Raw genomic sequence first — 26,095 nt, forward strand, 5'->3', positions numbered from 1 at the left:
GGGTTTTGGTGGATGTCCTGGAGAGGTGGGATTATGATGGTAGGAGGGCTCATTACAAATCCCAGAATGCAAGGAAAAATTGGATTTTAGAGAAGGTGCAGCGGAAAATACATCGAAAGTTTAGTGTTGAGCGATCCAAGGACCAGTTAAGAAAAAGGTGGTCTGATTTGAAAAACTGAGAGAGGGACGTATTGGATGCATTAAGGCGACGTATCGCCAAAAAACGTAAGTAAGTATAAATTTTGTCATTTTGTAAAAGTTTAGTTTTGGAAAATTATTCTTTTCAGGTAATGTAATATTTTAGGAAACTATTTTTAATTTATTTGTATTTGTTTATTTTTTTTTAAATATTAGTAATTTTTTTATTATTGTATTGTTTTTTAATTAAATTTTTTTGTTCTGTATTTGTTTTTATGCATTAGGACGCTGTGCTCGGGAAGTAGAGGAGCAGCTGCAGGTGCGTCCGGAGGAGCAGCTAGAGGTGGAAAGTAGGATATTGTTATATATTTATTGACCACCTGGCCGTTAAGCCCGAGCATGATCGGGGTAAAAACTTTTGCAATTTTCGTTAACCCCGAGTTTTTCTCACCAGGTGGTTAAATGTAAACAAATGTTATATTGCAATCTGATTACAACTGAAAGGAAATACTCACCCAGTGTCCGCAGCTCCTCTTGCTGGCATCTGCAGTGAGATGTATAGCACAATGCAGAAATCCTGCAATGTGCTGTGCATCTCTCCGGAGATGCCAGCAGCTTCCAGCGTCCAGCGTGTGCCTGTGTCTCTTGCCTGTGTGAGGCACGCAAGGAAATCCCCCCTCACATCACTCGGAGGATGAGTCATCTTCCGGGTGATGTGATTGGTGATGTATGGGGGTGTGTCAGGGAGGGAAATTTAAAAGCAGAGTACAATGTAATCTGCTTTTAAATGGTTTTTACAGTACAAAAACACCACACAACATGAAATAAAAATAAAAGTACATTTTAAATTTTATTTTTAGATTACATTGTTGTCTATTATTTCATTATTGTATTAAATTATTATTTATATTTATGTATTATATTATAATTTATGATTTTAATATAATAAATAAATATAATTATCATACCCGGGAGTTAACCCTAAGAATTACAAGCCCACAATATAAACAAAAATTTCTATGCAAAAAAAAATAGGATAGGATTTTATTAAAAGTACATTTTTTTTTTTACATGATTGTGTGTTTCAAACTTTTTTTTATATTCATGATATCAACTAGACCCTTGTTCGGACATATTTCTGTAACTTACAGGTCTAAAATGTAAAAAAAAAAATTTCATGAAAAACGCTTTTGGTACAGAAATCTAGACATCAGTGTAACGCCCAGGAGGTTAAGAAAAAATGTATTATTTTAAAAATACATTATTTTTAAATATAGTTCAAATATGGTTTTGATTTTATTTTTATGCAGAGTTGATTCTGGTTTCCCCTGCAGAGGAGGTAGTGGAATCTTTGGTGGAAATTGATCCAGGTATGTACCAAAATTTTAGAGAGGAAGTTTGCATATAATTGTGTGTAATTTAACTTTCTATTTTTGTTTGCTCTTAAAGTTTCAGAGGGAGAACGAGAAAGTCCTGAGCCAGGCACGTCAGGACAGATGGCGAGAAGTGTTGGTAAGCATTCATATATTGTTCATGCAAAAATGTCTCATATCCATGTGTCGGGTTCACAATATATTTGTACTTAATATTCTTCTTCTTCTACACAGATGTTGTTTCCCAAAAAAAAGAATTGATGGCCAAACTCGAGGCCATGGACCAAAAATAGAAGGCCGTGGCCAAGAGACCTGCATGCGCTTAAAAAAGAGATAAACAAAAAATTTTAGGACATTTTATATTAATATATCTTTTTTATTGTAGTTTTTATATTTTTTTATTAAAAATATTTTTTTTTTTAAATTTGTGTGTGTGACATTTATTTATACTTGACTGGCAGGTAAGTTTTTAATTTGAACTAAGCTGGGATAGTATGGACAACAGCGCTGGAACAAACAGGATGAAGTACTGCACTGGAACAGAGTGTAGAACTGCGTAGGAACAGGATGAAGAACTCAGCTGGAAACTGACTATTTTACTATTACCAATAAAGGAGACCTGTCATATGAATGATAAAGAATAATGACAGGTCATATTTATTATTGATATGACAGGTCCTCTATATATATAAATATATAGAGGGAGAGATATAGAGAGAGATAAATATAGAGAGAGATAGATTTTTATATATATATATATATATACACACATAAACACAATACAGCCTGTATAGAACGTTCTTTCATTGCGCATGCTCGAAACATGCACGATCACTGAGCGACCGTACACACCATAGATGGTGAACGATCATCGTCCAATCGGATCTGCCTTGCTGGTCGTTCATTTCCAACGACTATCCTCGTTCGTTGGTCACTTTTTTTAAGAACGATTTTTGGTCAATCGGTCATTCGGCCGGTCGTTCGTCGTTCATTTGCAAAGATAATTATTGGACGTGTGTACGCAGCTTTAGGCTTAAGGATTTCCCCCCCCCCCCCAAAAAAAAATATTTTCTATAATACTATTTCGAATAATATAAAACTAAAATATATCCTCCCCTCTAACTTATTTTTTCTGCACTTTGCCATTTCCTGTCTAAATTAAACTGGTTCTCATATTAGATTTGAATTTAAAGGCCTGTATGTGCACAGGAACAAAACTATTATTAGAGTCACCATTGTTTAGGTAAATGCCAATCATGTATGCTAAAGCATTAAGCATGAGAATCAGTGCAGAGATTTTTTACATACAAACTATTTGCTCAAATGTTTGTGACCACCTGACCATCACACACACTATACAGCCAAAATAAGTGTGTTCCGTTAATACAAAACATATTTATCAAGTATATGCTTACAACCTTGTGTAGTTTGGGGAAGACCTATTTCTATTCCAGCACTGTGACTGTGCCCTGACGCACAAGGCCAGTTCCATAAAGCCACTGAGGTTTGATTTGACTAAAATCAAATGACCGGACTCTAACCCTACTGAACACCTTTGTGATGAATTTGAACACTGATTTTGAGCCAGGTTATCTCATTTTATTAGTAATTAACTCCTATGAATGTTGTGCAAAGCTGTTAGAGGTTGTTATAGTCACAGAGGGGGCAAATCCTATATAAGGGCCATAGTAATGGTCAGGAGTCTGAAAACTTTGGAATAAAGCAGTCCCAAAACATTATAGCCTAGATAAAGAAAAAAAAAACTCTTCGTGAAATAGTTCTAAAGAGAATTAATCTTCAATAGTGACCCAGAATACAACAGAAAAAAATCTAACTCTTACCTAATCAAAAAAAAAAAAATCTGACTGGAGTGCCACTATATACCTCCAAGATCAAAAAACATTCTGTGATTTAACTTATAGCAACTAATTCAGAATTTCCTCCATTTAAGCCACAAAGGTTGAAAATGGATACTGCATTTTGCAAGTACCTTGTCTGAACATGTGTTGAATAATCCTGAAAATCTAAGCTCCCAGTTTACCTGATCCTTGGCATTGCTAAGATCTTCTATCAATTCCTTGGATTTCTAATACTGGGTTCTCTCAGTCCCTTCGCAGGGCTTTTGCCAGTCCAGCTCCACCTGCACCCTGGCCTGTTCCAAAAGACGTTCCCGTTCCACAGAACCTGCCAACTGCTGCTGGTATCTGATGGTAGAGGAGTTCTGTTAACCTGACAGACAATACAGAAACTATACCAAGTTCTTCCTTTGAAAAAAGAATATTTGCACATATAATAAATATTGCACATATAACAAATACAAATAAATACACACATGTGGCATTTCTGTTAATGTTACCATATAAACTCCTTAAAGTGTTACCCTCTCTAGCATGAACCTGTGTCCTTTAAATACAAGTTAATAGCAGACCCAATGATAAAGCACTAAGCATAAATGTGTGTTATGTGACACATTCATATGTATTGTATTAGGGCAGCCCATTGAATTTAAATAGTCTGGAAACACACCCTAACCAGCAGAAGAAATACACATAATGTTTTTTTCCATTAAATTACATTACCATGCGTTGCCATGTATTTCAGCAAACTATATCACAGATGTGTTGCATCACTGGGCCTGTTTTAATAAAGTTCCCCAAGGTCGGAGAAGATAGACTCTGATGGGGGAAACTGGGTGATAGCATATACTCATTAACCTGGAAGAGATTTTAAAATCATTTGCTATTAGTTGTCAAATATTTCAGTCCTGGACCAGATTCGTTCCAGGTTGGCAGGATGGCCCAAATTTACCTATGAGAGTCGATCTTCTTTAGTCTTAGAGAGCTTTAAAAAAATAATGCTCATGGTGCTTGAGGCCTATCAAATTATATATATATATATTAGCTCAATAGGTGCGCACACACAGAGGAATAAACCAGAGCATTGCATTGCTCTTTAAAAACTATTTTGGTTTGACACAGAAGGCCTGAAAATGGGAATTTTCTATTTTGTCCTCTTTAAAACGTTTGCTGGATCACCCAGCTTCACTAATAAAAGTGTATCCTCTCCAGCCTTGGAGAGCTATAAAAGATTAGGCCCTCCGTCTCAATGGCTACGATGACTAGGGGAAGGGAAATATTACCAAAGGACAGATAAAAATTAAAATTGCTCAATGGGAAGGAGAGGGGGTAAGAACGCCGGAGGGGCACTGTGCCGCGTTCTCTCCCCTTCACTTCCATTAGGATCGTTCGTGGTACATGGATCGGCCAGAACAGATCCATGAAAGACGAGTGCTGTACACAGGCCAAGTTCTTGTCCGATATCAGCCCTGAAACGAATATCGAACAAGAATCATCTGACATGTGTGGATGTACAAGTCTACAAGCTAAAAATGTGCTAGGAAACAGTCAGAGACTAAGGCCCAGGCACTGCTAGAAATCCCTGCTATAACAGCCATTTACAAAGTAATGCATCCTCTTTAAAGGGTCAACATTGCTAAAACTCCTCTACGTTGAAGAATGTGTTTTGTGCAATGATTGATCCCGGAACAAAAGTCATAATACTGAAACACAATAGCTTGTGAGTCCCTTTTTTTTTCATAAGCTTACATCATTGAATGGAATTGCACCTAAGCTCATAAACACCATGTACACACTTGACATATAAAGAAGATAATAGGTCTCACTTACTGTTGTTTTAACTTCTTGAGAAGGTCCTAAGCAAGTTCTGACTGTCATTTTTCTTACATTTTTGTCTCATGTTTTTCAACAGTTAACCTATCAACCAGTCTCCAACCACACCCATTAAAACCATTTGAAGTAGCTGAAGCATCTCAGGGCATTCTACAGGTCCAACTACTTGCTTTTACCCTCTGACACAAAGTGCAACCTAAACTGGAGTGTGTACCTGCTCACTGTGTAACAAAACACTGCGCAGCCCTCAGTGTTCGGGACAGAGCTGCAGAATATGCTTATGTTATATGTAAATATGGGAACTAAATAGGTTGACCATATTTTCCCTTGTTATATTATTCTGCTATGATCATTACATAGGGCCTGCTTCATGTGGTACACACTGTGCATCTTTATTCGCCAATAGATTTTTCATTTCAAAGTCTTTCCGTCTCAGGGCCTCCTGAAGACTTTGGTTGGTCTTTTCTGCATGCTGTAAAGACTCTGTGCCTTTTAGTTCCCTCATACCATCCAATTCCTTAGTCAGTAACTTCACCTTCAACACGAGTCAGATAGAAAAAAGGACACGTTAGCCTATAGAAACCCTAAATACAGGAAGAACACTGTGGACAGCATAGCTCATAGGGAACAGGTTTGCACTGCACAGTATCACAGTCAGCCCAAGTGCAAAAATATGAAACCCTTCACGAATTTGCATGTCATCCTTGTGCAGGGGCCATGCTAATCCTCTCTGTATCAATCCAATTTAAGTATATGTGTTGCCGAAGTGAGCACAAATTCGTGACACGCAAATTTGTGAAGCGTTCCATATTTTTGCACTTGGGCTGACAGGGATACTGTGCAGTGCAAAGCTAATCCCTCACTCCTCTAATACCCTAAAGTATAACTAGAGCTAAATATGTGTTCATCCAATTTAAATAGGATCTCAATGATTTAATACTTCAGTTAAAATTAATTTCAAAGTCCAGTTATTTCAAATCCTTTACTCAATCTCATCTATATTATCTCCTCGGTGTTGCTAATAACATTATATTGCCATACATAATCTTCCCTTTTTCACTCATTGGGATCATTTGGCGTGGAAGTCTCCCAGATGTTTTTATCAACTCTGTATCACTGTGACAATATACATTTTCAATATTCAAGTTAAAACTTTATTCTCAATCCTCCCCTAAAGAAGCCTAAGGGCGAAACGCGTCGGAAACGTGAAACCTTTTTTTAAAAAAAACTGGAGTTGATATTTTACTTGAAATGTTAAAAATAAGTATATGTAATCAGAGATTTTGATTGTTTGTATATCATTAGTTAGTTGATTTATGTATAGTATAGTAATATACTACATAACTTTAAAAAATTATTTACTTTTAAAAAAAAATTCTGCCTATAAAAGCCTGTCTATCCCTTCACTAGATCACATAATTATCTCTTCCAGGCTAGGCTTCTATCTTCGATAATTAATTAGTGGAATCCTACTAACTACCCATCCCCCTACTGAGATTCAAAAGATGTGTGTAGTGTAATTTATAGAGCAAATAACTACACTTTACTAAAAATATACAACTATAAAAATCTGACATAACTTAATAATTATTCACTTATCCAGAGAGGCTTTTTTAGTTGTTTAATTATTCACTCATCCAGAGAGGCTTTTTTACTTCTTTTGTGTCACAAAGAGACTTTAAATCACTTCCAGTCCCAGTAAACAAGTGAAATTAGTTATCTCTCTAAAGACACAGAGATGAATAAAAAGCTAACACAGGTGTTAAACCTAAAAAGAAAACTGTATACCTTGAGCTCATGAGACAGAACCCAGGTACTAATTTCATCAAGACGTACACGAAATTCATGTTCATGTTTCTTCTTCGCAATCAAACTCCAAACACAGTTCCTGTAAGCAGATGTTTGTAAAATTAACACAGTATGAAAATGTATATATAATACACTTCAATTCGATGCAATGTCAATACAGACCTTTAATTTAGTAGCTTGAATTTATCTGCTTTTATAGAATATTGTAATCCCCCAGCAATCTGAGGTTGTAATAATGGTTACAGCATCATCTGCAGCGGGTTCTGTCTTTTATAAGTATGACTAAAATCTTTTTTTTTTTATGTATTTTATGTTTTTTTTAATGTATGAATACCTTTACATAATGGAAAAATTATGGTTCCTAATTTTTTTTTTTTTTACTTATATTTTTGTTTCCAATTATAATCAACCTCATACATGTGAAAATGTGAATTTCCACTAAGGTTTGTGAATAGGATGAAGCGGTGTTCACCTCATGAAGTCAGCATGGCCTACCCTGGTAAATCAACCCTAATGTGTTTTTTTAACTTCAAAAGACGTTTAACTCATTATAGTTTTTAATTGCAGCACTGGGACTGATTATTAGTAAATGCAAATCATACAAGTTTAATACAATTGCAATTACAATAGTGTCAGCATTTGTTGTGTGAAGCCCTGTCTCAAATGCCTACACTGCAGAAGCACACAAGGAATAACCAAAAACAGTGAAAAGCCATGCATGGCATAAGGTAGAATTTAAGTTTCTGCTAACATTATTATATATAAAAAGATTCTTTATTAAAACCTTAAAGCACAATGGAAAGTGTCAGTGGTTATAAGGGACCAGTTCACTCAAATATAATATTTCAATTTTTGGTGAGAACCATGAGGTGCTGCTGTCCTGATGAGGGGCTTCTAATCTACTTTCCTGCTGATTACTTTGGTAATTTATATAATGTAGAGTGTAACAGAAGGGCACATAAATAGGAGAAAAAATCAGCTAAAACTCTCAGAAAACAGAACCAAGAGGAGCGAAAAATATTGGTAAGAAGATCTCACTGTATTTAGGACATACAGGAAGCTAGGGGCTCCTTTAGCCCACTGGTCTACACCTAACAAAATTAAAATATCAAGAGAAAACAGGGTTTTGTGGCCATTCATCCAATCGAATATGCCAGAGCATCCTCCAAATGCCAAATGCCATCTACAACATAGGGTCAGCTAAAAAAAAGCATATTTTTACCTCTGGGTTGCATGAATGCTTTCCAATGAGAGAGAAAGAGCACAATCTGAAAGAAGCAGAAAGAAAGAAGCAGAATCTGTTTTTTTATTAAGCAAATGAGGATCTTAAGTAATATTAGGTACTATATATATATTTATATATTAATATATATATATATATATATATATATATATATACACACACACACACACACATAAGCACACATACATAAATATATTTATTTATACACATATATACACATACACACAGAATAGCAAAAATTGGGGAAACCTTTTGTATTTTTAAGGGTTCAATGGCTAAGGGAGAGGGGACACCGTTTGTTTCTGAAGATAAATTGAATTAATCTAGAATAGCACTGGAGTTGGTGAGCAACCAGTAGAGGGGGGAAACCAGGTCTCAGTTTCAGCTTGGAAGATATGCTATAGAGTTCCCAACAAGCCTAATGAGATGCAATTTTTTCCATACAATCATTGTCAAAAGCCCTGATTTCCTCCATTCTCATAATTTTGTTTACTTGTAATACCCAAAGAGCTACTAAGGGTGGGATATTTGTTTCCAAAATAGTAGAAAAAGCTGGCAGGAAGCAGCTAGAAGATGACCATGCAGGGCCCTCTTCGGGGAGGGTGATCTACTTCAGGAGAAGGGGCTAAATTAATGGCATAAATGTCGGAACAAATGGCAAGGATCTCCTTCCAATAAGGTTGCACAACTGGATAAGACCATCAGATATGTAAGTAGGTTCGAAGTTTTATGAGCAAATTCAAAAGCAGTAAGCCAGTCCAGTTCCACTATATTTCCATTCAAATCCCTGTGCCAATCCATAACAAATCTGGGTAACATTCTATCATAGGTTTCTAATAGTATCTTTTAAATAATGGAGATTAGATGATGCGGGGCTTCAGCCAAAGTGCATAACTGCTCAGATGGGGTCAGCTGTTTCTGAATGTTAGGAGAAAGCTGAAGGGCTTTACAAAATCTAGTTAGCTGCATTGGCAGCAGCTAGGATGTCGTAGGCAAGGAATGTACATATGGGACGATAAACATACCCTGGACGGCATCAAGGAAATGTCTGGCTTGAGGCCAGTCTTCTCTGGAATAACCCTCCAAATATTTAATATGAAGTCCCATGGGCAAACCAGAATTGTCGAAAAGTGGTTTTAATGGAGATGGTTGGGTGGGCAAGAAAAAAACGCTCATATGTTGAGTGCCATATTTTTAGAATGGTTCTGGTGAGTGGGGAACCAAGGGAGTATTGTCCAGGAGTTGTAGAGGGCAACTAAGCTAGTGACCTAAGGTCCAATAGAGACCAAGTCCTGCTCAGCTAGGATTGAGAGTTGAGAGTCTACTCGAACCTTGACACTCCAATACTCTAGTGAGCAAAGCTGTTAAATGATAAAGTTCAAAGTTCGGTAATCCCGTGTCACCTACTTGTTTACAAATGCATAGAGAAGCATATTTCAGCCACGGTCTGCGAACGCTCCAAATAAATTTGGTGAAGAGTGAGCGAATTGTGTGGAAAAAACTTTTAGTGGAGAGATAGGGACAGTCTAAAAAATGTAAAAGAACTTGGGTAATGAGTCCATCTTCAGTACATTCATCCTGTTGAACCAGGATATCCTAAGGGTTTCCAATGGTCAAGATCTTTCTGAAGGCTCCTGAGTATTGGTATATAATTAAGTTGATATAATATAGCTAAGTCAGAAGGGACCGCTATACCCAGGTAAATAAAATGGGAGAAGCTCCATTTAAAGGGGACACAGAGAGATTTGGGTGTCAAGAGACTGGGGTAGATGAATGTTTAGGCCTTCCGTTTTAGATAAATTAACCTTAAAATTACTATGGAGGCCAAATCTACGAAACTAGGAAGGGTTATTGCGAATAGCTACTACTACATGTTCCATCACCAGGGCAACAAAGGAGGGAAGAAAGTGGGCAACGCTGTCTTTTTGGCTATAGCAAGGGTCTCAGATTGCTTGCTATGTCAGTTAATACTTAGCTGGGTATCCTATAGCTGTAATCCTGGCCTCGCAATGCTTTTTTATGGAGTGAACTATGTTTTTTTTAGTTATGAAGCTGTTATAATGTAAAACCAAGACTGAATTATTGCTTCTATGAATTGGGTATTATTGCTAGGTTGCATCTAACAGTTTCTTTAGTCAGCTACATACATTTTTGATTAGGATAAGGTCCGGGATTTTGCCATTCCAGCAGTGAAATATGATTATCTTGAAACCACTTTTTGAACACAACAGCAACATGACATGGAGCTGAATCCTGGTAAAAAAAATGCTTCATTAATTTAGAAAAGATCTTATCTTATCTATAACTGTGTTATGTCACGGATATAATTTGTGACAGTTTATGCAAATATTGATGGGTTGAATTTGAAGTGTACAAAGAGAGATAACATAAAGACTTGAAAGATTATACTATTTAATAATAAAGACAGATAGATAAAACAATGCAGTAACAGAGTTAAATATACTAAAATACTTAGCTGCAGAAGTGAGTTGCATTCATCCAAGGAGTCTTCCAAATTAATGGCTTGGCAGATGATCAAAAATCATGTTGCGTACAGTTAGTTCTAATCAAGACTAGTTATTAAGCATGGCACTGTGTTTTAACTATCCAGGATAGTTAAACTGAGAGTTTGACCAGTACTGACCCAAAATCATCCTTAAACCTTACAGGATATGCTGCATTCCTTTAGGATGACCTCATATATGGTATACATATACCAGTATATACTGGTAAAGCATTATTGTTGGTGAGACATAATTGATATTAAATAAATTGTGCTAACCCAACACTCCACTCCCTGGCTCACCAACATCATAATGAAATACCAACAGTACGCAAAGGCAGAACTTTTAGTGTTGAATCAGTACACTTAGTTATAAAACAGAAAAGCAAACCAACACATAAATAATTAGCATAACAAATACTATATACCATAAAACATGTAATATAGCTTTACTCTTAATCCCAACCCTTAAGAATCAAATGACAGGATTTAACCAGGATTAGCAATTTGGCCATTTTAGATTTCAGTCACTCTTTTCTTCCATCGGAGTATATTTAATTCCTGTTTTTGTATATTATAATGTTCCCAAAGTCAGGTCCCCAGAAACAATCCATGTTCTTTTTAAAAGTTCCTCTGGTAGTACAGCAATGAGAATGTATGGCATAATTCTAGATGACAATGGACTATGAGTACATATCCAGCAGTCCGTCTTATTTATCAGCTGGGTATAACGGTGATGCATATACAATAATTTATTTTCAAGTGTGTTCTGTATAAGATGTTGATAATCAGAATCCACTCCAGGTCATAGTGAAACCAATTAGAGCCACCAAGTTTGGAACTAGTTTGTGGGAAGGAAAACAAACAGGGTGAACATCAACATCTCCGAGTTTTACATTAGTATTAGCTTTTACTAGCAAATACTTCATCTTTCTTCTTACTTTCCCTTCCTCTATCTGCTATACTGGATATTATCCATATCCATGAAAATATTCACATAACATTATTGAAAAATGTCTTGGGTCAAGTCACTGTCCCAGTCACACCAATTAGTAATGTCAGAAAATGGAGTGAAATGTAATGTAGTCATTTCATCTATCCTGAAGATGCCTGTTGGGACACTGTATTCTAATTGTAACAACTCACAATTTCCCTCTTGCAATGGATCCCCAAATTCAATTTCTTCATGGACATTATTTTCAATTTTGTTATCCTGTACCTGAGTTCTCTCTTTAACAGTGATAACTAATTCAGGGATTACTTTATCTTGTCCCTGACCTAGCATACGCTGGAATGGTGTACCAACCCCATACCACCCTCTGATTTAACAAAAATGAGGCTTGTGACACAACCCAAACTCAATCTATCAATGTATTTGTGGGGGTCAGCTCTTTTTTTGTTTGAGCAAGCCATTATAACTTTCATTAAGTCCAGATGAACTTGCGGCATCTTCAATCTTCATGTCCACTGCATGTATTTCAGCATATCAGCTAAACCCTCCCTCTCAGTCTGATAAAACATTGTCTCTGTGGAGGGTTGATAAGCAGTAGTAGTCCAAATTTGTCCATAGCTCAACCATCAGAGTATCACACAATTATTTATTCATCAGCTGTCCAATGCTCCTAATCCGAAGCCTCTTGGCAAAGTTTCCCATCAATCATGATTACAGGTGCTTCCAGTCTAACAGGTGCAGTCAGCAGTCCCGCTAACTGTTCATTCAAAATCGGTGATTCCTGAGCAGAAATACCACCACTTCAACTTAACTCTGTCCGTATTACCACTGGTTGTTGTTTGGTACTTCATCTAGAGCTGTTCCAGATAAGAGATCGGTGGAAGCTTTTCTAGATCTTTAGCAACCAATCTATCACAAATCATTGAGCTGTGTGGGTAACCTTGTAATAATCCATGTTGTCTTCCATCCCAGGTAAACACAAATTGATCCTGAGACTCTCCATCAATGGTCTTTGGAAAGAAAACCTTTGATAAATCCAGTACCATTTGCCACTCTCCCTCACTGTCTGAGCAACAGTCTCTACAAGTGTCGTCATATCCAAATCAGCAGCAGCCAACAGATGGACCATTTTTTAAAACTCTTGATAGTCAGTGGTCATTCTGTAGTATCCATCAAGTTTATTTACTGGAAAAACAGGAGCAATAAAAGGACTGACTGATGGTCTGAAAGTCCCTGCTTCCAACAGGGCCTGGATAGTCTCTGTAATTTTATTATTTACCCCAATATTGCTTCAAATAAACTGGGTGCTTCAGGGGTAGAATGTACACCGATGTCCATTTAACATGACCCCTCACAATGGGTTTGACTACAAATACAGAGAAACAACAGGCTGAAGTGCCAAACACATGCATCCCTGTCATTGTATGGATAGTCTGGCCCTGTAAGATATCCATTTCTGTTATGTTATGTTATTTGTCAATTCAGATACAAATATGTTGGCATTAAAGACAGGACCATTGCCTATTTGTAGACTGCAGTGAACCTTAGAAGCCCATGTAATCTGACTTCCCAAACCCCCCACTGTCACCCATGTAATGTCTGTCTTCTGATCAGTGGAGCAGGGGAGTTATCCTTTAGTCAGTGATATATAGACTATGGTACCCCCCACCCTTTTTCTTTCTTGGAGGGTTTATGTGTTGTAACATAATCATATAAAGCTGTTTGTGCCTCCCCATATGGGTTGTTTCTTCTCTGGGGAGGTGTAGGAGGGGTTACTATTGCTACATCACTATACGACACCTTGTTGAGTCTGGCTGGCTGTAACTTCTCTCTATCCTTCAGTTGTTTCCAGCGCTTGAACAGATCAATAGTAGGAATCCCATCAATGTCTGCTTTGGGAACTCCACTGTTAAGCAGATCAAGAAACAACTGTTTTCTTGTCATTTTAAACCTCTTTTATGAAATATCCCTTTTCTGTTTTCTGTAATGATCTTTGCTTATGTCCTGGTCCTTTTTCAATCTCCTCTAACTGACCCAATAATGCTGCTGCTTCATGCACATTCCCTTGCCTCCCATCCAAAGCCCTTAATACTGTGAATAATGCAGGGCGTAAATGTTGTGGCCCTGTCTTAAGGATTTTCTGTCTCATTAAAGAAGTAAATCGGGACTTGTCTGGCCCCACCCAGGTGGTAGATACCCCATAACATCCATCTATAGGAAGAGGATCCCTAACCAATCCTGTAATACACCCAGCTTCTCGTACTCTCTGAATCCCCTCAAATAATAAATCAGCACAAACACAATCAAAATTCTCCCACTATCAAACTTATCATCACTATCTCTACTTTGCACACATCAAACCCCACTTCTGGTACCAAGTGTTATGTCACGGATATAATTTGTGACAGTTTATGCAAATATTGATGGGTTGAATTTGAAGTGTACAAAGAGAGATAACACAAAGACTTGAAAGATTATTCTATTTAATAATAAAGACAGATAGATAAAACAATACAGTAACAGAGTTAAATATAACAAAAATACTTAGCTGCAGAAGTGAGTTGCATTCATCCAAGGAGTCTTACAAATTAATGGCTTGGCAGATTATCAAAAAACATGTTGCATATAGTTAGTTCTAATCAAGATTAGTTATTAAGCATGGCACTGTGTTTTTAACTATCCAGGAAACTGAGAGTTTGACCAGTACTGACCAATGATCATCCCTTCACTTCACTTTCTGGGAGACCAATCAGCTCTTTGTGACATTTATTTCTATCTCCAATGCTCTTGGCTGCAATACATAACATCAATAGCTGAATCCTACTGTGACCTGCTAGGCCAAAGCAGGATGACACCTGATTGGCTTCCTAAACACTCATGCTCATTGGCTACATTGGCTCAAATGAAGGAAAGCTATTACCCTAGACAAGTTGTGCTTTTTTTGTCTGGTTCTTTGGCTATAACATTTGATAGAATACAGATAAGTGAACAAACATTGTTGCATTACAATCTTGTTTAAATTACCTTTCCACTGATATATAGTTTTATTGTATTACTCCACAACAAGTATGGTGTTTTAAGCAAACAAAACTCAAAAACACACTTTTTCCAAAAGGTTTCCACAATTTTAGCCACTACTAAATAATACAGAGCCTGAAAAACACTTTAGATAATCATGACAGTTGGAGCTTGACAACTGCATTTATGGAACCTGCTTACTGTAAGCAAAGCACATAGCCCAGCACAGAGAACTTTTCTGCTATGACAACACAGAGCTTTTGTGTGCGTACCTCCTTACAGAATGACCCCAATGACAGCTTTACTCACCAAACACCCTTCTCTAAGTCTTTATTGCACTAGATATATAGGTTACAGCAGGGTTTGGGGCAGGTTTTGGAGCAGTTTTGGGGTAAAATCTGCTCATATCAGCCCTGAGCCGATTATCGGACGAGAATCCTGTGACGTGTGTACATAGTCTAATTTGTTCTTGCGGAGAGATTCATGTATGTATGTATGTATGTATCGGTACACTGGTCTAAGCAGCACTGCAAGGACTATTGGGTGTACATTGTAGTAATGGCCTCTTCCCATTACAGCCTGAGCACATCCTGAGGACTGAAACCAATTATAAAGTGAAATGGCATTCCGGATTTTCACCTTTGTGCTTGTACTGGGTGAACTGCTGCCATTCTCTGTAGCTGGCCCTCATCTTTAGATTGCATTTTCAGCTCTGCAGTTATTTTTTCTTCTTTTTTTTTTCTCCGAGTAAAGCTCCGAGTAAAGTTTTTCTTTGGAGCTCTTCTGCCTTAAGCTAAAGTTTAATCTGTTTATGTATTATTTACCTTTCCTGGTTCCTCCCTCCTCCATCAGTATGCTTTGTTTAGACCCAGGTTGTCATCACTATGTCTCTGTTCATTTCTTTTTGTAATGCGGCAGAACATGGCTGTTAGGAAAGGCTATCTGGGTGATATACACAGGTTTCTGGTAACAAGAGTACCTTACCTTAGTACCTACTCCTCGCAAGAGCCCTCAGCCCTGATGCAAGCAGCATTCTGGCTCTAGTGAGCAATTTTATAAAGATTAAATCACTTTGTAGGGTAGATGTCAGTCAGGAGGAATGGATGATCTTGCAGCTTGGCCTAGCTAATGGCCACCCATGGCAGGGAACCACTAGGATCGAAAGGACTAGAAGATCCGGAGTGTTCTCCTGTCCTAGCCAGGAGATCGGGTGAGTTCTGTCTTGCATGCTGCAGGTTCAAATGCACACTGGAAGAAGATAGCTGTGTGCAGTAAAACCTGTTGGTTGAGCTTTAGATTAAATATTGTAATATTATCAGCAGACCTTTTTGAGCTTATTGTCCTGTTCATGTTAAGGTCCCTGTAAATACTGGTTGATTCATACTTTGATAGTAGTGTATCATGCACCAATTTAGGAGCCATGTTTTGTCTTTAGCTAGTATGACATACAAAGAGATGTCACCGGTGCAGGGATGTCACTTGTACAGTGTGAGATGTCACCGGTGCAGGGATGTCACTTATACAGTGTGAGATGTCACCGGTGCAGGGATGTCACTTATACAGTGAGAGATGTCACCGGTGTAGGGATGTCACTTGTATAGTGTGAGATGTCACCGGTGAAGGGATGTCACTTGTACAGTGCGAGATGTCACCGGTGAAGGGATGTCACTTGTACAGGGGGAGATGTCACTGGTGAAGGGATGTCACTTGTACAGTGTGAGCTGTCACCGGTGAAGGGATGTCACTTGTACAGTGTGAGCTGTCACCGACATCCCAATTTGTGCAGGACAGAATCAAATTCTGCTCCCCTATTCCTCCTCTCCTTTCCTAATTTACCCCCTCACACATCTCACTAAACTAAAAAATAAGATAAAATAAAAAGTTAAAGCACTGAGGCATCGGAACTTCACACCTAAACCGGTTCCCTATGGATGCGAAACCAGAAGCAACTTTCATTATTTACTTCAGCCACGACTCCACACTCGGTGTCCGTCTCCATGGCAACCACAACTCCGCACTAGGCCTCGCCTGCTCAAAAGCTTTAGTTACCGCCGATTTTTGTCGCCATAGCAACGCGTACCTATCAGGCGCTCCGTTTCCGGTCTTCTAAGTTCCAGTTTCCGGTGATTCCTCCCACAGCTGTCAGAAGAGCAATCCCAGGGCTGTTTATTTTGCCCAATATTTATTGTAAAATGATGCGACTGTATTTCAGGCTCTGCCTAGTTAATGTGAATAATAAAAATAAGTAAAAGTCCCAAAGATAAAAAGTCATTATGAGAAATCCTCCAGAAAAAAATGACAAGTACTGCAGAACCACACCAACATTATTACATTCACCTGTTTAGACTTTGCCTTCATTTTTTTTTTACCTTCAAAAACGTTTAATAAAAAATAAAACCTTAAACTTTACCTGCAGAACCCTCCGCAATCCAATTAGCTGCATTTGGTCCAACGCCATCCCAGATTTCTGAACCAGTGGCCACCACCACCATCTTCTTTTGGCTTCTTACGCCACCCGAACTCACACTGTGCAAACATGCATGAGATTTTTTTGATATTTGTTAGCAAATGTTTTCAATCCTGGACTAGAATTATTCCAGGTTTAATAGATCACCCAGCTTTGCTGATGAAAGTGCATCTTCATCAGCCTTGGACAGCTATAAAAAAAATCAGGCCCTTGATCTACGGAACAATTGAATGAAATCATTGAGCTTTTCTGACATAATGTATGATATGATACCAGACCTCTAGGTTTAACAAACAGCTAGAAGTTTGAGCTAATCTTTTTCTCTCATTAGCTATGAAGTCCTACAGGCATCTATTTGTTCTTTACAAAGAAAATAGTTGAGCTGCAGGAACTTTTTACTTTTCTTCAACTTATTCAATATTCCCCTTTTCCCCCCAGTTTTAATAGTTGAAGATGGAAACTGGTTATATATATAAAAAATAATAAAGACATTATAAAAGGAGGTAGATGAGTCTCAGGGATACATGTTGCATTAAGAAACTGCTTTGTATTACTGCTATAGGAGGTTGTGTCGATATTCCGTTTCTACTGTGTACTTTTAATATATGTTTATGTTGTATATTTTGTTGAGAAAAAAAAATTATCTTCTTTAAGTTGCGTTAGGGAAAGCCATCTAATAATGCATCTAAATTTCCCCCAGAAAAACTGCACTATTTTCACCAATGCACCACAACACGCATGCATTTCCATATGCTTTGGTTCACTACAATGCATTGTGAGCTGGAGCTGTGTTGCCCTGTGTGCAGCTTAGTTCAAAATGAACATAATGTGCATTGTGTCAAAAGACCCCACCTGGCAATGCACCAAAACAAAGAAAAAGGACATGTACTATTTTCGGCAATGCAAAGCACCACATTGCATAGTGCATTGCCACGTGTTGAGGTCAGCTGCAGACATGCACAATGGAGCTGAAGTGCCATTCAAAATAAACATACACAGTGTTAAGGGAGCCCGCCTGGAAGTGACATGTACTATAATGTCCAAAAACTTAGATGCAGCACAACACACCGTAGTTCACACACTTGGATGTAGAGCAGCACAATACACCGTAGTTAAATATTATACTGTGTGTCGTGGTCTGCTGCAATGCATGTGTGTTGGCTCTGCGCTTCTTTGGATGTAGTGCAGTAATCCACATTACCCGGCTGCTGAATCTGCACTGGTAAACTGCGCACTTAGGATTCATACTTATAGGTTTTCTTTTAAAAATCTACTTTTGCTTTTTAAATGCATTGATATATGACAAGAAACAGCTGCATCTGACCTGCTTTGCCTGCACCTCTCATGCACCTCAAAGTACTATTGTGTTCAAAGAAATGCAATACAAAGCAAATCAAAGCAGCCTCTGGACTGCTATGTGTGCTGCTAAATTAAAGTCAGTGTGAAAACATCACAATGAGCCCTGATTTACATAACAGTGTACACTGCAATGCACGCCTTTTTGTGCAATGTGGAAAACAGCCCATTTGAAATAAATAGGCTGGAATGTACAGCAATGAAAATGGAACACCATGAGCCTGATTTATTAAATCTCTCCAAGGTAAAGACAGGCTATCATGGGAGAACTAAAATGAGCCAGCAAACCTGGAATAGATTTGATTTTTCTCTGGGCACCATTCACATCCCTTCCCACATTTCAAATATGAAGTTAGGTTAATTAGCTTCCCCCCAAATTATCCATAGACTGTGTTCATGACATATAACTATGGTACGGACATTGGATTGTGAGCCCTATGGCACCCTTAGAGACATAACTATGGACTTTGTAATGCGCTGTGTAATATGTTAGTGCTTAATAAAAATAAGTAAATAATACAATATTTATAATATATATATATATTATTATATTTATAATATACAAATGTACACTAAAAAGGAAATTATTAGGCAGATCTTCATGAGACTTAGCCCTGTGGATTTAAATGGTAAATGTATAAATTTAGCTTAAGTTGTGCTGGCCCTCAGACATGTACAACGTATAGCATGTAGTGATTTTTTTCTGGGGGTGGTCAGTAAAGAATGGAGGTTTATGCTGTCTGCACAAATATCTGTGCAATTTACAGCTCCTCTAGTGACTCATGAGGATATGTAGGCGTTCCAAGTGCAATGTCTGTACTTAATTGCTTTATTTCCACTTGTCCACTTGTCCCTCCAACTATAGTCTCTTAATTAGAGTGTTTGATATTTGTGGCTTTCATAGCGGAACATCATGCAGCTGTAAGATGAAGAGGGACCTGAAGGATTGCCAGAACAGCCAGCAGGAGCCAAACACACTGGCATTTACTGTGTCAATAATTCAGCTTCCTAGGTTAAAGGGAAACCATCACACTTTTGACTTTACTTCTATATAATACTAATAAAGCAACAATCCCGAAGCTATTTAAACTGTTTCTATTTATATATATTTTTATTCAGTCTATAGTCATGATGATTCCATACAGAAGTAGATGCCAATCATATTGGTTCATATTATTATTACTATTATAGTAAAGACATCGAAAGATATATAAAATTGAGTTGTACAGTACTTTCTGCAGGGATTGTGTCTTGTTTCGCCTTATTGGCTTTCTCAGGGGATTTATTGAGACTTTACCTAAATTAACAGATATAACAACTTCTAATAATCTGTTAATCTGTTATATTAGTTAAATGTCTCAGAAAATCTTAAAAAATCCCAATTTCTACAAATTTGACCTATTATTGTTATTATTATTATAATTTTTAATAAACAGTATTTATATAGCGCCAACATATTACACAGCGCTGTACATCGACTAGAGGTAGCAAACGACAGAGAGATACAGTGACACAGGAGGAGGAGAGGACCCTGCCTCGAAGAGTTTACAATCTAGGAGTTTAGCCAGTTACTAAGGCTTTTGCTCAGGGGGGCAAGCTGAGGGAAGGAGATAAATTTTTGGTGGTGACATTTTAGAGAGGAGTTTGGAGCCAGCCATTGCAACTTGTGCCTGGCACAGGGTGTTGAAGCCTACCCTGTCTGATGCGCTTTAAAATCTCCTTGTTTGCCTAATGGGTGCACCCAGAAGATAACTTATACAAGCTGAATTGTTTTGGGAAAGTTGGGAGGAAGCTGCTCCTGGACAATGCATGAAGTTACCTTGCACAGATTTAAAGTAGAAATAAACCAAGAATATACTCACCAGTCACTGTTCTATTGTTCTTCTTCTTGACTAGGTAGTTTGGATCTTCCGCCCCCACCCCCTTTAAAGAAAAACCCCAAACACCAATTTTCCATCAAAACATTTTCCGCACCCAACATCAATTTTTCTTTCCCGCACTTCCTCCACCCATGCCTACCAGCCAATACTCACCACCCTTCTAAAAATTCACAGACACCTTCTTTGGGTTTAAATTGGCTGGCAAGCAGCCGTTTAAATAAACATAACATAAATAACAATAAATAACCATATTAATAAATAACCACATTAACATAAATAACAATAAATAACCATAAATACTTGTTAATAATAACCATATTTACATAACATATACATATTATTTCCATTAACATAAATTAACATATATAATAACATATAACCTTCTTATACTCTTTACATATACTTTACATTTTAATAATAACACCTTTTTCCAACCAATAAACTATAACACCATCAACTTTAAAACAACCCCAATTTACTGTGCCCGATTGCACTATAACCACCAAAACACTCCGGTTTACTCCTCCAAGCTGCAGGTCTAGGAACCAGGTAGAGTCCGTTCCACCAAAAATTGTTTTTCCATACTCTGGCCCCTAGGCACCCAGCGCCGCCTCAGGGGCCCCACCATAATACCATTTAAATGGGCACCCTACCAATGGGTTGCCCTTCCCAATTACCAACTGGACTCATACCCTCCTAAACCCCAACCGCCACAGCGCTTCAGGCGGGACACCTCACGCCTGAGCGCCCCTCCACACCCGAAGAGCTCTCTGAATGCCATCCTGCAGGCCCAGGAACCACATATCGATGCCCACCGCATTTAAATGCACCCCATCATAACGCAAAAACCTGCTGGTATCCTCCTCCAGCTCCCTATGGCGGACCACCACCCCACCATTTCAGGCCACAAACCTGCCGACCTCTTTATTAACTGTTATCCTGGCCTTATTCAACCTTTCCACAGATCTCGGTCCACGCCACGTAGCTCTGGCCACTATATCAGACCACACAATCACCAACTCCGGGAACTCCACCTGTAACCTCAAATAATCTAGCTTCACATCCCTAATTAACTCCCGCATAGACCTGCGTCCCAAATCATTACCCCCAGCATGTATAACTACCACATCCGGCGGGCGGTCCCACGACGCAAATCTCCTGAAATCCGGCACCACTCTACTCCACAACATTCCTGGAATTCCCAGCCAACGCACTGTAGCCACTTCTCTGGGAAACCCCAACTGCCGACCATCCGGCCGAACTTCGGCCCACTTGGCGCCCCACCAGACAAAGGAATGTCCCAAGATCCAAATATAGCCGGGCCGCGCACCTAGAACACAAAATAAACATGAACAACCACGCAAAACACCTGCAAGTAGAGCCCCCCCCCTTTCCCCCAAATCCACCTTACAACAGGTGAGGCGGAATATACAATTGAAAACGCCTTGATTTCCAACGGCCAATCTGCTTAATTATCCTTTCCCCCAGACCCCATCTAGCAGCCTCAGTGGCCGCCCAAATCCGAAAGGAATGGGACGAGTAGACCCCAGGGTCCAACCCCATGACCCCCAAGCATTTCCGGAACACAGCTATAAACTGAAAACAGGGCAAACAGGCCCCATCTTCATGAATTAACAGTAGACCATCCACGTGCAGCCTGATTCTAAGAAAATCCCCCACTACCGAGACCGGGCAGACTGGGGATCCCACCATCTGGAATAGCCGCACCCGGAAACCTTTCCCCGTTTGATCAGTTTTAGATCGCCGTATGAGTACACTTACCTCACCCGGCGCCCATGTCACATCCCGGATCATCACGCCCCCAGCCTTGTTCCTGGCCGGACTGACCAATTCCCCAATTCTCATAGCCCCAAAAAAGGCCGAAGCAAAAGCCGCCTTAAACAGCAATCTCTCATAACCACCTGTGCACACTCTCCCCAACACCGGCAGCAAACCCCGCAACAGCTCCAAAGATACCGGTCTCCTAAGATCGGCCGTCTGCCGTCCCTTCCTATAACCCTTGACCGCCTGCCGTACCACAAACATTTTTGTAAAATCCCGCCCCCCTTTCAATTTGCAATAAAAAGCCATCCCGGCTAATTTCCTATTGATGGCCACCACCGATACTCCCTTTGAGAAGTCCTGTGCCAACCAAAACAACAGCAAATGTACCGGTTCTATCCCCGACCTCCAACCCCCCACCTGCGCACATAACCGTTCCCATTCCAACCAAACTGCAGAATAAGCCCCCCACGTCTGCTCACTCACCGACCTCCAAATCATATTACCAATTATTCCAGTGCAAGCTTCCACAACTCCTCCGGACAGCGTTCTCCGTGCAGATCTGCTTCCGGTGCCAACAGACGAAACCTGTCCCACTGAAAACGAGACAAGGCATCAGCTATGACATTGCGCACCCCTGGAATATGACGTGCAAACAAATAAATGTTATGCTGCAGGCATTTTAGCACCAGCCGCCGCAACAGCCGCACCGCTGGTGCTGATGACACAGACAGGCTATTAAGAGCTTGGACTACCCCCAGGTTATCACAATGAAACCTCACCTTTTTGCCTTCCAGAGCCTCACCCCACAATTCAACTGCCACTACTATAGGGAACAGTTCTAACACCACTAGGTTCCTCACCAAATCAGCCGCCACCCACTCCTGTGGCCATGCCCCCACACACCATTTTCCTTGAAAATAGGCCCCAAACCCCGTAGAGCCTGCCGCATCAGTAAACAGCTCCAAATCCATGGCCGACACTGGCCCTTCCAGCCACATAGCCTTCCCATTGAAAGCTTCCAGGAAAACCTTCCAAACCTGCAAATCAGCCCGCACTTCTTTAGACAAACGCACAAAGTGTCCTGGCCGACGAACCCCCGCCGTGGCTGCGGCCAACCGCCTGCAAAAAATCCTACCCATCCTGACCACATAGTCAAGAATCACCAAACACCATCAGTGGCTATGAATAGACCTGGACGTCGTGTTTCCACCATTGTCAACCCAGAACGCCTGACCGGTCGTCACTTCGTTGAATACATCCCACCAACCCAGAAAAAGGCAGCACCTACAAGGATGTGCGTACTTTGCTGCTCAAAGACTGATGACAGAGGAAGGAAGAAACGCAAAGAAACCAGGTTCTACTGTCCTGACTGTGATGTTGGACTTTGTGCAGCACCCTGATTTAAAATCTACCACACCTGGGATGTCTACTAAAAATGTAAATATTTTTTTTTTCTAAAATCTGCATTTAATTTATCTTCTTATTTATCAATAATATTGCACCCTTGTTTGGAAATTTCAGTTAGAATTTTTTGATAAAAAAAATTTTTTTTGATAAATTACACTGTTGTGGTCTATTATTTCATTATTTTTTATAATTATGTATTATAATTATGTATTATATTATAATTTATGATTATAATATAATAAATAAATATAAATATTGTACCCGGGAGTTAATCCTAAGAATTACAGGCCCACAATATAAACAAAAATTTCTACGCAAAAAAAATAGGATCACTTTTTGCATCAAAAAATGACAGAATTAGAACGCTAGGGGGGTTAATGTATATATAAGTATAATAAAATAAATATCTACATACTTGAGTATAAACCAAGATTTTATTTTAAAACCTTAAAACGTCATTAGAAAAATAATCTACGTTTACCTGGGTCACAATATTAGATAGCACTGTGTCCACATGAAAAAGTATAATATATACATGCACATATATATATTTATATATATATTCACTTTACATAAGGATACACTGCTAACTTCTGGTGAATAACAATAAACTATAAACAATCATTTAAGAGCGAGTGACTCATTATAACCAGCTCAAAAGTAGAAAATACTTTAACTAGTAAAAAGTGGGATAACTAGCCTGGGCTCATGAGATTGGGTTTTTTATTTTTTATTTTTCTCACTTTTAAAAAATGTTTTAAAAATAAAACAAGAATACATTTATTCACATTATTTTTAATGGCATTTATGCTAAATACTGTTTTGAATGTGTAAAGCAGTGATGAATTAATTTTGTGCTTTAGGTTTGTACTCAAGTCAGTGTTTTTTTTTTAGATATAAGTAGATACCTTAGATTTAGATTGTTTATATTTGTGTATATACAGTACATATTTCCTAAAATGCTGGCATGGCAATGTGATGTTATGTATGCAATTATTACATTATATATATATATATATATATATATATATATATATATATATATATATATATATATATATATATATATATATATATATATATATATTCTAATCTGAATATTCTGTAATAGTCTGTAAAGACTTATCGTATGTTAACTACCTTCTGAGTGGCCAAGTTGTGAGAGCAGTTGGCATCCCTGATCCCTTGCCAGATTGTCCTTATTTTTCAAATCAAACCTTTAAAATTCAGAGTGCTGGTAATTGGTGCTGAGTGTTCTCTCCCTCTCAGAGTGGAGCTCACATTGTGTGCTGTGTGAGAAAATGCTGCCAATCGAAAATTGAGCCATTGATAAACCGGTTCTTTCAGTTTCCCGGCATGAATTTCGGATCGCATTTTCAATAGAGGGACTGCAGTACACTGTTTGGCCACTAATGTTTTGATAGCGCTGTTCTGCAGAAACAGGTGTTAGGTCTTGCTTGCTAAACTAAATACGTGTAGAGACGTCCCTGGTGGCTGCTCCCTGGAACTGTGCCAGATGTCCACGGGTGCTGCGAGAGGAAGACTGGCCTGTGTGTAAGTATAGGTAAAGATAACTTTTAAAAAATCCGGAATTTTAAAAAATCCGGCACACCTCAGGTACTGAGGTTGCCAGATTTTTGATTGTAAACCCGTAATAACATTAGCAGCAGGATGCAGCAAAACGATAAGGATGGTAAATTGCTAGAGTTGCTGGCACTGAGTCTTATAGGACAGCAATTGTGACATCAAGCAGAAGAATTTACCATTCCCACAATCTGAAGCACAGTGTATGTATATGCATCAGGAATCTTGGTGAAAGGTCAGTGATTCCAGACAGCGAATTTCTAAATATTTTGTACAATGGTCCATTAGTTTGGTTATTTATTAGCTTTTGTTAATGAAAGAGCTGTTGGATGTCTCTTGAGAACTAAACTAACTAAAGATGTAAAATATCATTATATCTAAAATATGTCATACATACCATGTTATTATTCTTAGTGTTCCAGGACAGAATAAACAGAGCTATGTAGTTATGTCAATTGCTGGTAATATTTAAAGCCAAACTTTGAGCTCCAGGATCTCCCTTCTCTTTCAGCGGCATTTATGTATTTTTTTATCTTTATACCTACTGTATCACTTCAAAAAGTATTTAGGCCACTTGCATGAGATGCAGGATCCTTTTTATCTATCAGTACACTGTAGTGATGTACCCTCAGGCAGGTGGGTCCTGGCACCATGCTTTCACAGTATGCTCTCAGTCATCTGGAGTAAATGCTGCTAGTTGTTATACAACCTAGATGATTGAGGACATCTTGTGAGTAAAGTGCAATAGTGCTGGGGACAGGTTATTTTCTGCCCAGATTTTCTTTATTATGGTGTCAGCCAAGCTAATATAACCCACTCCAAGCACAGACCACTAAGATATACTGTTATATACTTAGCCACACTGAACACATCTAGCACTTTTATCTTTCT

The 26,095-nt window shown here is 38.6% G+C and overlaps 1 non-coding gene across 1 annotated transcript; it reads right to left on the reverse strand.

Moving 5' to 3' along the window:
* Window positions 1–5,867: 5,867 nt before the first annotated feature.
* On the reverse strand, window positions 5,868–5,974 carry LOC140321939 (U6 spliceosomal RNA). Its single transcript, XR_011919061.1, has one exon. It is a non-coding gene; the product is annotated as a U6 spliceosomal RNA (small nuclear RNA).
* Window positions 5,975–26,095: the final 20,121 nt, after the last annotated feature.

Source organism: Pyxicephalus adspersus, chromosome 1 (assembly GCF_032062135.1).
Source record: "Pyxicephalus adspersus chromosome 1, UCB_Pads_2.0, whole genome shotgun sequence".
In the NCBI taxonomy this organism is placed as follows: domain Eukaryota; kingdom Metazoa; phylum Chordata; class Amphibia; order Anura; family Pyxicephalidae; genus Pyxicephalus; species Pyxicephalus adspersus.